Genomic DNA, 12,084 nt, shown 5'->3' with positions numbered 1-12,084 from the left:
ATCCTGATTTTAGTGGGACAGTCCAATTTAAGCACTCTGTTCCACTGTCACGATTGGGATTGCATTCTCTTGATTTGGACAGCAGATGGGTGGTATGTCTGATCAATGCCAAACTAGGGGCCGCCTGGGCCTGAAAATGTGTCCTAGTCGCAATGTGATGTCACTAGAATACACCAGAAGACTGCACTGTAAATTTGATATGCAAAACTTGTATATCTGTGTGCAACTGAGTCTGAATAGCTATGAAGCAGCGGCCACGGCTTTTTTTCACGCCAAGTTCCATTGTACTTCATTTACAGACTCACACACACACAGATATACAAGTGCAGTCTCCCGGTGAGTCTTAGTTGCATCACATTGTTACTAAGACGCATTTCCAAGCGAAAAAGACGCCCGGCGCAAGCAGGGTCGCTCTCATACAATGCGTGTCGCTCTGCATGGTGTATTGAGGCTAGATGTATGAGGACACATCTGTATATTTCCAATCAAGAATATTAGCAGCCATGGTACATAAGCACAGTTAGTCTGGTAATTTGTGCCAGGGCAGTTGTGTGTAATACCCTATCAGACAGAAAACCAAATTACCGGGTCAAACATTTCTACCCGGTAATTTGCTGATCAACACGGGTCTTTTTTCTGTCTGAAAGGGTCAACCCGGGTTTGAAATTCCCGGAACTTCGACCCAGGAATTTACCAGGGTCGGAGACCCCGGAATTTTGACCGTTTCCGACAGAAGAAATACCCGTGTTAATTAGCAAATTACTGGGTTGAAATGTTTGACCCGGTAATTTGCTCTTCTGTCTGAACGAGGGTTCAGGCTGGAACCGGCAAAATGACCTGGCACGCAAATGCCGGGTAAAAGCCGGCTTTTTGGGGAAATTCAGTTTGAAAGTGGTATAAGTAAATCCAATGGAAGTTCATTACATCTTGTGTGATTAGAAGTGTGAATAGCATTTATTACAGCCTAAAGCAGGGACATAGCTATACCTGTACCTCACAGGGAGAAAGGAACACACATACTGATAGGTCTGTACTACAGGCCCCATAGCAATTACCCACTGTTACTATAGTAGTTACACCTTTGTAGGGGTATTCAATATGGAGCGAATAGTTCGGCGATAAATTATCGCCGATGACGTCATTTTCGCTGATTTCAATTATCCCCGTTTTCAATTTCAAAGACTTTTCGCAGGTTCGAAAAGTCTTTGAAAAAAAACGGGGATAACTTTTCACCACTGAATAGGTGGCGAAAAAAAGTGCAGAATTGGGGTTTAGGGGTGCAGGCTTAAAAAAGATAGCCTGCATCCCTGGGAATGTCATTTTAAAATAAACTGTGTCAAAAAAAGTTTAAAAAAAAATAGGAACACCATAAAAAAATTTATTTAAAATTTGGGGTGAAAAAAAAAAATGGCAAAAAAAGTGTTTAAAAATAGGGAAATAGGTTCAGGGCTATTCTGCAAATATGCGGCAGGTGTATTCTAGAATAGGTTATTAGCGGCAGGTGCATATTTGCAGAATTTTTAAATAAAGACTTTAGAGACTTAAAAATATGCTAGTACCCATTTTCATGTACCCCAAATTTGATGGGACCACTTAAAAAAACGAAAAAAAAAAAAAAACCTAAGTGCTCTTCTGCAACTTCGCCGGGTCCCGTTTTCGTAGCTTTTCAATTGAATACGGGGATATAGTGGGCGCGCGCCCGATACTTTATCCCAGGAAAATCTCCGATGTGGAGTGAAAAGTCCAGCACGGACTTTTCGCTCCCATATTGAAAACCCCTCTTGGTCTAAAGAGTATAACAAGGTAATTGCACATATAGTAGGACCACATTAGTAAAAGCAAAACACAAATACATATGTAAAAATGCCAAAGAAAACATGTTCTTAGTGAAATAACAGTAACATACCAATGTAACATACTAATTACTGTGTATTCATAAAACTATTTCAAAGCAATGCGCTCATTCAATTGCACTACAAAAGAATAGTGTCTTAAAAAAGCTCCTTATATAAACAAGAAGTTGAATCTATTGATTTAAGATCTTAAACATATTGCAAGTGACAGGATCTATGTGTAAGTCAAACAGCTTATATAAAATTGTAAAGAAGCAAACACTGTTGTATTTGACTGCATGAGAGGATTTAGCTGGCATGCATATAACACACACACACATACACATAGACATAGAAAGAGGGCCTGATTCACTACAGATCGCTATACTGGGTATGCATGCATGCAGTTCAACTGCAATAGCAAGCCATACCACTGCAATGCAAACTCAGCACCACATAAGGACGCCCACTTTACCATACACACATTCGTAATACTTAGCAGAATAGCGAAACCATCGGTACAATCGTGTACCATTGGACCCATATGCACACTTGCACAAACCCTGACCTTACTCAGAAATTGATAACAGCCACGCACGCTATGAGACCTCACACTGTGTATGGCCTCGCAGTGGATAATTTATGCACGCCCCTGAAATAGCGTGCGAACACACTGGCACGTCTGCGTTCGGCCAACCATTCCCCCCTCACCACCCATAAAGGGTACTTCCTGTCAATCACTCTGCGATGGGTCTGTGTAGTCATTGCGATCACAGTCCATATTACAATAGCTAGTTTGCGCAATGCGATGCATCCGCACAACAGAACAATCGGCCGATTGCGTGCGTATTAGCAACTATGTTCCTTGCTGAATCAGGCCCAGAGTTAGTAAATAAACAAGGGCACTCACATCTTCTACTGATACTCTTTCTGTTAACTTGCTGTAATCAATACAGTTGACATTATGGTGGTGCACACACTGGATTAACAACACTAGTGGTAAGCCGCATATACGTTCAAGCAGTACATTGTTATCATCAAAACTTTACATGGCTATGTGGTCCGCAGTGCATAGTGGTGTGTCCTAATTTACAGGAAACACCCAAGACTATATCATATTAATAGATATATAATATTGATCCTCTGTGCAAGGCATTAGTTACACAATATTCATAAATCAACAATTATAAGTGCCGCTTCAATGAATCCTTTCTCAATACATTAATACATAACTCAATCCCTACATCAGATTAATGCCAGAATATCAACAACTTAAGGCCCCCATACATCAGCAATTTAAAAACCACAATTGAACAATTTGAAGATTTATTGCCCGATTTTAGGATTTCCCAATCTAGCAATCTGCACCCATACATTACAGATCTTTTTCAGTGATTTGCAGATCATTTGCAGCAAAAACAGATCTGCCAATCTTGAAAGGCCCATCCTTTTACTAGTAACGGTCTGCAAATCTGCTGATCATCATTATACACTAGCAATTTACAGCCCCAGTCGATCTGTGAAATCCAACATGTTGGACAATCTGATTTAACAATTCCAATTATTTTTTTATTGCAATCTAAGATCTGTGAAGCCATACATTGCAGATTTTTTGATACAATCATCTGCAAATTGCAGAATTGCAACAATCGATTGCTGATGTATGGGGGCCCTAAAGCTGGCCACACACTAGACCAACTTACATCCAACTAGTTGATTGGTTGGAATGAAAATTTGGTAAGGTATGAAAGCAAATGACAATCAGCAATTTGCTCCCAAACGCCAGAAAATGGACAAAAACTTTTGTTTGAACAAATTGTTTGGATAAAACTTTTAACAAACTTGTCTGATGACCATTTTCATCTGTTTTCTGGCATTTAGGAGCAAATTGCTGATCATCAGTTACTCCCATTTCTTACCAGATTTTCATTTCAACCAATCAACTAGTTGGATGGTTGGATGAAAGTTGGTCTAGTGTGTGGCCAGCTTAAGTCCTGCACTAACAGGGTGAACTCAACAATCACCTGGCATCCCAATCAATAAGGGAGCATTATTATTATTATTATTACTAGCTTTATATTTCAAAACTACAGACAGAGCACATCTCTTTAGTGCTCATGTGTGGATGGTAAAAGCCTAGATTCCAGTGTCAGGAGGACATATGCAGGTACTGATTGCTATATACAGAATGGAAGTTGTATAAAGACCGTTGAATGTTATATATTCTGACACTGGAGAAAATTATATAAAAGGCTGATTGTGCACCTTTGGGTTTGACATGATGTCCGTTATAAACTATGTTTGTGATGTAACATATTACGTAGTGCTCAAACTATTTGCAGAAGAATGATAGGAAGATCATTTGGACTTCATTAATTGTTTGTTTTAAGAGTCTGCAAATATTGAGTTTTATTCTTTTATATCCAAATCAATCAAAATCATTTCTTCATATATAAAATAAAAAGTTCAAAGGACAAACAACATCAAATGATAACAAACAACCTAAGGGAGCTTTTCAAAACAAAATATGAGCTTAAAGGTGTGCATCCTGTCCCTCCTGCTTATGAGAGACCCAAGCTAGAGACCTGTGCAGGTCTTTTTTAATGTATGTATGTATGTATGTATGTATGTATGTATTTATTTATTTAAATGACTCGCATATGACACAAATCGCTAATGGTTACGCAGTGATGTCCCAGGCATCTCTAATGCCTTGTACAAAACACCCACATTTCTGGTGGCTCTACACTAAACCAACAAGTCACTGCTGGCCCTGCACTAGACCTCCACAACGCTAAAGGCAGATCACTACAATTGTGGTGGTGTTAAACAGGCCAAACCACATCTCTGGTGATGATACAATGTAGACCCAAAATCTGTGGTGGAAACACAAGTTCTCAATGTAACCCAATTACTCGCCATGCAACTCAGTCAGTGATAGTGTCTGAAAGACCTGGCAGTCTTACTGATAAATAGCATTAGCCACCCATTAGTCACAGTGCCATACACTTCCAGTACCCTGACAGCTGGATGGCCAGAGGTATCCACTAATCAGAATGGTGAATAGTAATGCCACACAGTGCGCTCAAACTGTGTCAACGTGCTGCATGCAGGACAACGCAACAGTCAGCTAGGAAACCCATTTATATATATTACACCTAAGGTATGACCTTTATTGCAATAATACACAATTACAATAAAATAATGTAAAGTGTAAGCTTCCTCAACCAGTTGGACACAGTGTCCTGAAATAAAAAAAAACTTGTTTTTGAAAGCAAAAGTCAACAAAAAACCCCATGAGCAATAAACCATATGAAGAAGTTTATTGCACACATTATGATGATAGGTACTGGAAGATCAGGTTATTACATGTTACTACCCATACTAACCACTTGTTTTAGCCTTTGCTTGTTACTTAAAGCAGCAAAGTCAGTGAGTTCAGTGTGCGCTAAATAAATACAGAGCTCTGAGAGTACTGAACATATTACTGTGAATTTGTCAATGTTTTAAATAAGAAAATTTGGGCCTGATTCAGAGCCGTTCGCTATTTGCGCTCGCTCGTCCAGAAAATAGGGGTGGCTATTCAAATGAACCGTTCGCTGTTTGCGGTCTGTTCACGCCTCTAGGTCTGAACGAGCGAACAAAACTTGCGGTCGTTTTTTGGAAAACTACGCCCCCTGGCCGCTCGCATCCTACGTCATGTCCGCTATTTATTAGATTAATCGAGTACATCGAACAGGGTATGAACTGCTCGCTATTCTTGTGGTTGGTTTTTGCTACCACAATTTTGCGAGCAGTTCTAGCTAAAAAAAAAACCAGTGACGTGGTCAATGACGCTGCTGTTTTAAATATGCACACCCATAAAACGCCCGTTTTGACCTTTAAGCACGCCTGCGATCGGATCTCCACTCCCCGTTTTCAAGCACCTTCCCCTGTTACCACCCACATACGCCTCATTCTGTCACTCAAAATAGCAGGCATTCGCTATTTTGCGAGCACATGAATTTCGGCCGCACTGACTGGTTCGCGCATGCGTATAACGATCCGTACGCATGCGCAGTTGGGCAAACATCGCTCGGAGCGAACGAGCTGCCGCTTACGAGTGGCTCTGAATCAGGCCCTTTGTGTCATTAATTGGTAAATATCTTCTCAGAGTACTACTACTACTACTACTAATAATAATGAAAAATGTCTCTTTAAATAGAAAAGCCTGGTGTTACACGTGATGTAGGGAACTTTAGTGACTGAGCCAACAGAACCATTTCTATCGGAGACAGCTCCTTCCAGGTCAGGGTTGGCTGTGGTACTGTTCATTGTGGAGGACAGGTTTGCATATGAAGGAAACAATACAGCTTATGCCATATTATTCCGAGATAATGAGAAACACAGCTAACTAATAAGAACATTTTATATTTTATATAAAACATTTCAATAAAAGTGCAGCACAAATTCCCTATTTTATTTACTGACACATGGATGTAAAACCTTAATGACTATAGTGGGTTGAAGCAGCAGCATTGAGCGACAGGGGTCCGGAAAGACACTAAACTCCAGAGACCATGTTTCCATATTAGGTTTTCCTTTATTGAGGTCTGATTCTCCCAGGAAAAGTAGAAGTGTGACTGGGTACTTTGCTATACAGTGTATGTGTTTCTATGATGGGAGGTTATTTCTGTGGGGAAAATGCAATTCTTCTCCAAGTGTTTTCCTGTACACATCACAGTAGAATGCTGTATCTTAATATTACTAATTTTAGTGCACATCACTATTGATGTTACCAGTACAGTAGGTATTGTACTTCATCTGTATTCTTACTTTGCATTTATACCTTACTAAAATTACATGTTTTACCCCAACTGAAATATTCTATTTTGTTATTTTACCAACAAATATAAACCTTACTGAGTATAGTAGACACTAACCATTGAACAAAAAACCCTGATACAGATGTGTCCTCATACACTATTACTGAGGTTACGCCTATCGGCACGCCAGGTCCTGTGCAATTCTGGAAGCACCCAGAGCCTGTTTTGCATCATTTTGCCCGAAAATGCATTTCAGTCGCAATCAGATGCAACTATGATGCACCATGAGACTGCACTGATTAATCTGATATGCCACACATTGTATATCTGTGTGCAACTAAGTCAGAATCTGTATACAAAGTGCTACGGCACAGCAGCTTTTTTCCATGCCAAGTTCTGTTGTGCTTCGTATACAGACTCACTCGCACACAGATATACAAGTGCCGCATATCATATGAATCAGTGCAGACTCCTGGTGCGTTGCATCGCATTGTGACTAAGATGCATTTTCGGGCAATAAGATGCTCGGTGCTAGCAAAGTTGCACGGGACTTGGTGGCTCACTCGCATAATTGCTGTTAACGGTGAGCTCAATGGCCAAACACTGTATGCAAACAGCAAAAGACACATATACAACAGACGCATATTTCAATGATACTGCACCTTAAAGGTGCCTATCCACTAGAAGACAGGCAAAAGACTGCACGATTACGACAGGGTAATCGTGCAGTCGTTTGTCAGTCTGTGATGGGCCTACACTGAGCGAGCAGTCGTTCAGTGTAGGCACAATCAATCATCTGCAAACATGCTGAACCTTATCATCAGGTTGACCAGCATGTTTGCACGATGATAGATGTCTAAAAGACCAATTTTTTAAACAATCTGCAAACGATTTTCAAATGATTATCGAACGATATCGATATCGTTATCGTTCAATCAATAATTTTAATCATCTAGTGAATAGGCACTTTTACTTTCTGCCCATAATCCTGCAGTGTTATCTGTTCCTCTCAAGTAACAAATGCTTCACCTGACATTTATTTTCTCTTTAAGGTGAGATAAAAAAAAGCAAACAGAAGTAAGATGAACTAGCTTTAGCTGTCAAAATAGTCTTACAATTCTTCTATAACAATGCATTCTTTACGTAAACTGTAATTCATATTGAAGTGTGTCACTCACATCATGTTAATAACTTACATATTTTCCATAAATGTTAAGACAAGTTGAATGAAAAAAAAAGGATGATGTTATTCTTAGTAGTTATTCCTGTTGACTGCAGGAAACAACATATAAAATGCAGTCAGTCCAGGTGATTTAAGTTGACACCCAGCTGGGAAAAAATGTGGATATTTATGAAAAACAAACCAAATCTATATAGTTGACATTATGAACTTTAATTTGGAACTTGCTACTTTAAATATCAATGAGAACATAAAACATTTTGGTAAATATGGCTATAGTTTAAAAAAGGACAGAACGGCTTCCTTACCTCCTGAAGTCAGAGATTGCTATCCTTTGCTCCTTATATATTGCGTTAATGAAAAAAAATCCTTGAAGGTCAACTGCTATGTGGTAAAGAAGTCCCCAGTTTAGGAGACTGTCAGTTCGTTCAGGCTAATCTCTTGAACAACTGGACAGATTTTGATGTGATTTTCACTATTATATACACTACCGTTCAAAAGTTTGGGGTCACCCAGACAAATTTGTGTTTTACATGAAAATTTACTTTTATTTATCAAATGAGTTGCAAAATGAATACAACATACAGTCAGGACATTGGCAAGGTTAGAAATAATGATTTTTATTTGAAATAATAATTTTGTCCTTTAAACTGCTTTCGTCAAAGAATGCTCCTTTTGCAGCAATTACAGCATTGCAGACCTTTGGCATTCTAGCAGTAATGGTGCGTACACACTGGGCGATTAAAGTGGACGACTGAACGATAACGATATCGTTATCGTTCAGTCGTCCACTTTATCGTCCATTTTTAACACAAAAAAGATGAACGATGACGACGCCGTGCGTTCCCGCGGGTCGTTCGTCATCCTCGTTCATCGGGCTGACATGCAGGCCAACCTGACGACCTCGTCAGGTTGCTGCATGTCAGGGAATGGGTGAGAGAGCCCGGCGCTGAACGATATCGCTAATGATATCGTTCAGCGGCTGTGCTCAATGTCATGAACGACATTGAGCACAGCCTGCCGGGGACACACTAGACGATATCGCTCAGGGAGCATATCGTCTAGTGTGTATGTACCTTTAATTTGTTGAGGTAATCTGAAGAAATTTCACCCCACGCTTCCTGAAGCACCTCCCACAAGTTGGATTGGCTTGATGGGAACCTCTTGCGTACCATACGGTCAAACTGCTCCCACAACAGCTCAATGGGATTGAGATCTGGTGACTGCGCTGGCCACTCCATTACAGACAGGATACCAGCTGCCCGCTTCTTCCCTAAATAGTTCTTGCATATTTTGGAGGTGTGCTTTGGGTCATTGTCCTGTTGGAGGTGGAAATTGACTCCAATCAAGCGCTGTCCACAGGGTATGGCATGGCGTTGCAAAATGGAGTGATAGCCTTCCTTATTCAAAATCCCTTTTACCTTGTACAAATCTCCCACTTTACCAGCACCAAAGCAGCCCCAGACCATGACATTACCTCCACCATGTTTGACAGATGGCGTCAGGTACTCTTCCAGCATCTTTTCACTTATTCTGCGTCTCACAAATGTTCTTCTGTGTGATCCAAACACCTCAAACTTCGATTTGTCTGTCCATAACACTTTTTTCCAATCTTCCTCTGTCCAATGTCTGTGTATCTTTTGCCCATATTAATCTCTTCCTTTTATTGGCCAGTCTCAGATATGGCTTTTTCTTTGCCACTCTGCCAAGAGGCCAGCATCCCGGAGTTGCCTCTTCACTGTAGACGTTGACAGTGGCATTTTGCTGGTACCATTTAATGAAGCTGCCAGTTGAGGACTTGTGAGGCATCTATTTCTCAAACTAGAGACTCTAATGTACTTGTCTTCTTGCACAGTTGTGCACCGGGGCCTCCCACTTCTCTTTCTACTTTGGTTAGAGCCTGTTTGTGCTGTTCTCTGAAGGAAGTAGTACACAACGTTGTAGGAAATGTTTAGTTTCTTGCCAATTTCTCACATGGAATAGCCTTCATTTCGAAGAACAATTGCCAAAAGGCTTTTTACTGCTGGTGTGGCATGACTCCATTGGATACACAGGTGATATAAATTGTATCAATAACGGAATGTAGCCATAGCAGCCTTGTTGGAAAGACTGTGACTTCTATTTGTGGGGCTACGGTGAACAGCATTTATAAGCACATGCTTTTTAATGATTAAAAAGGAAGTCCTTTGAGTAATATATAAACTCAAAAGCCGATAAAAGGAGTATATGAACTTCAGATATATCGATGTGAGCGGAAAAAGATAAATACCGGTGAAAGAAATTACCATTATAAAGAAAGCCTTATTAATTTGAGTGATATACAAGGATTTATACAAACAATCCAAATACCCACTGCTATAACAATTAAGGCAGTAGAAGGGAGACAAGTGAAAATATTGAGACAACTCAAATCTGCAGCATATAAGACTGCTATATTTATCCTTGGATCAATACGGAAGTTGATGCTTCAATAATTACGGATACTTTTCTAGATATGTATATGTTGTTATAAGATATTGGGCTTTTTTTAATTTGAATGTTTTAAACAATTTTGAGGTTATCTATATTCATTGGCTGGAAAATTATATGTGCATATGGATCAGATACTGTGCATGATTCATTAAATATAAGTTTGGAACAACTATATATCTGCACTGGAAACTATTGAAGCTTTTTGCTTCTTTATACAAACAAACAAATATAGTTATTAATGCAGATATTTATATTTATATGTGCATGATATTGACTTTATATGGTGTATAAGTCTGAATAATAATGTTTGTGTTTTTATGTTTTTGTATTCTATACAAACAATTCTGTCATTACGCTAGACAATTGGTTATATATTATCGATCATATCTGGTATATGATTGAATTATCAAAGTTTGAGGATTTATAATAAATTATATTTTAATATTATTAGCTGTTCCAGCGCTCTCTTTTGTATATACTTTCTATAATTCTAAGAACAAGAATAGACTGTCGAGTTTCACATGTAAGTTCTCTTTTTCTGGCCATTTGGAGAGTATAATTGAACCCACAAATGTGATGCTCCAGATACTCAACTAGCTCAAAAGAAGGCCAGTTTTATAGCTTCTGTAACAAGCAAACCCGTTTTCAGCTGTGTCAACATAATTGCACAAGGGTTTTCTAATCATCCATTTGTCTTCTAACGCACTTAGAAAACACAATGTACCATTAGAACACTGGAGTGATGGTTGCTGGAAATGGGCCTCTACACACCTATGTAGTTATTCCTTTAAAAACCAGACGTTTGCAGCTAGTATAGTCATTTACCACATTAACAATGTATAGAGTGCATTTCTGATTAATTTAAGGTTATCTTCATTGAAAAAAACAGTGCTTTTCTTTAAAAAAATAATACAATTTTTAAGTGACCCCAAACTTTTGAACGGTACTGTATGGCATTGGTCCAGGAAAGTTTAGGTGTATCAATCATTCATCTGGGACAAAAGGGAGCTGTGCAGTGAAACAAGTCACAGAAAAAAAAACTAGCAACAAGCTGCTGTATACGTGCTGGCCAGGGTGCTGAAACAGCAAGAGCGCATCTGAAACTGAGGCTTGGAATGAAGAAAGTCAAAGAAAAAAGTGTTGTGCTGTGTGAGTGAGTGACTGCTGCAGGGCCGAGGGCTGCACTCTGATTGGCTCTCTGAGACAGTGAGAGCCAATCAGAGATAGCAATGTGCCCTGTTGCTCAACAGCAGCCTAGAGAGGCGAGGGAGTCAGGGACTGAGCAGGATCACGTCTGAGGCAGACAGAGAGTAAAAGACAGCTTCTAACGAACCCATGAAGATGCCCTAATGCAGACACAGTAGCCCGTAAGGAGCCAGGGGAGTCATAACTATCAGGAATTAAGAAAACAAACAACCATCAGAACACCATAAAATGATTTCCATTCAATGGTGGCAAACATCGGACCAACACAATCAAATGGTAAACACACTACCATCGGAACAAAAACATTGATGGTTAGTAACCAGTGGTGGCTCCAGAGGTAGGACTGAAGCACAGTCCAAAATTCAAAAAGAGGAGCTACACCAACTGCCAATCAGTCCCAGCCATTTATGTTTGGCAGCATTTGAAATGGCAGTTGGTGTGGTTCCCTTATTTGAATTTTAAACTGCGCTGCAGCCCCACCTCTGGAGCCGCCACTGTTAGAACCATTAGATTCCTATATCCATCCCTATGCTGAACCTGCAGGTGAACTCCGGCCTCCACTCCTCCACCATGAAGTACTCCCTCTCCA

At 39.8% G+C, this 12,084-nt stretch overlaps 1 protein-coding gene across 6 annotated transcripts in view; it reads right to left on the bottom strand.

Moving 5' to 3' along the window:
* TTC27 (tetratricopeptide repeat domain 27) overlaps nucleotides 1-12,084 on the bottom strand; it is a 676,116-nt gene that overhangs the window by 57,474 nt on the left and 606,558 nt on the right. The window lies entirely within an intron of this gene.

This window comes from Taudactylus pleione, unplaced genomic scaffold (assembly GCF_031769625.1).
Source record: "Taudactylus pleione unplaced genomic scaffold, aTauple2 ptg000154l, whole genome shotgun sequence".
Classification (NCBI taxonomy): Eukaryota; Metazoa; Chordata; class Amphibia; order Anura; family Myobatrachidae; genus Taudactylus; species Taudactylus pleione.
This window is presented reverse-complemented; position numbering and strand designations above follow the sequence as displayed.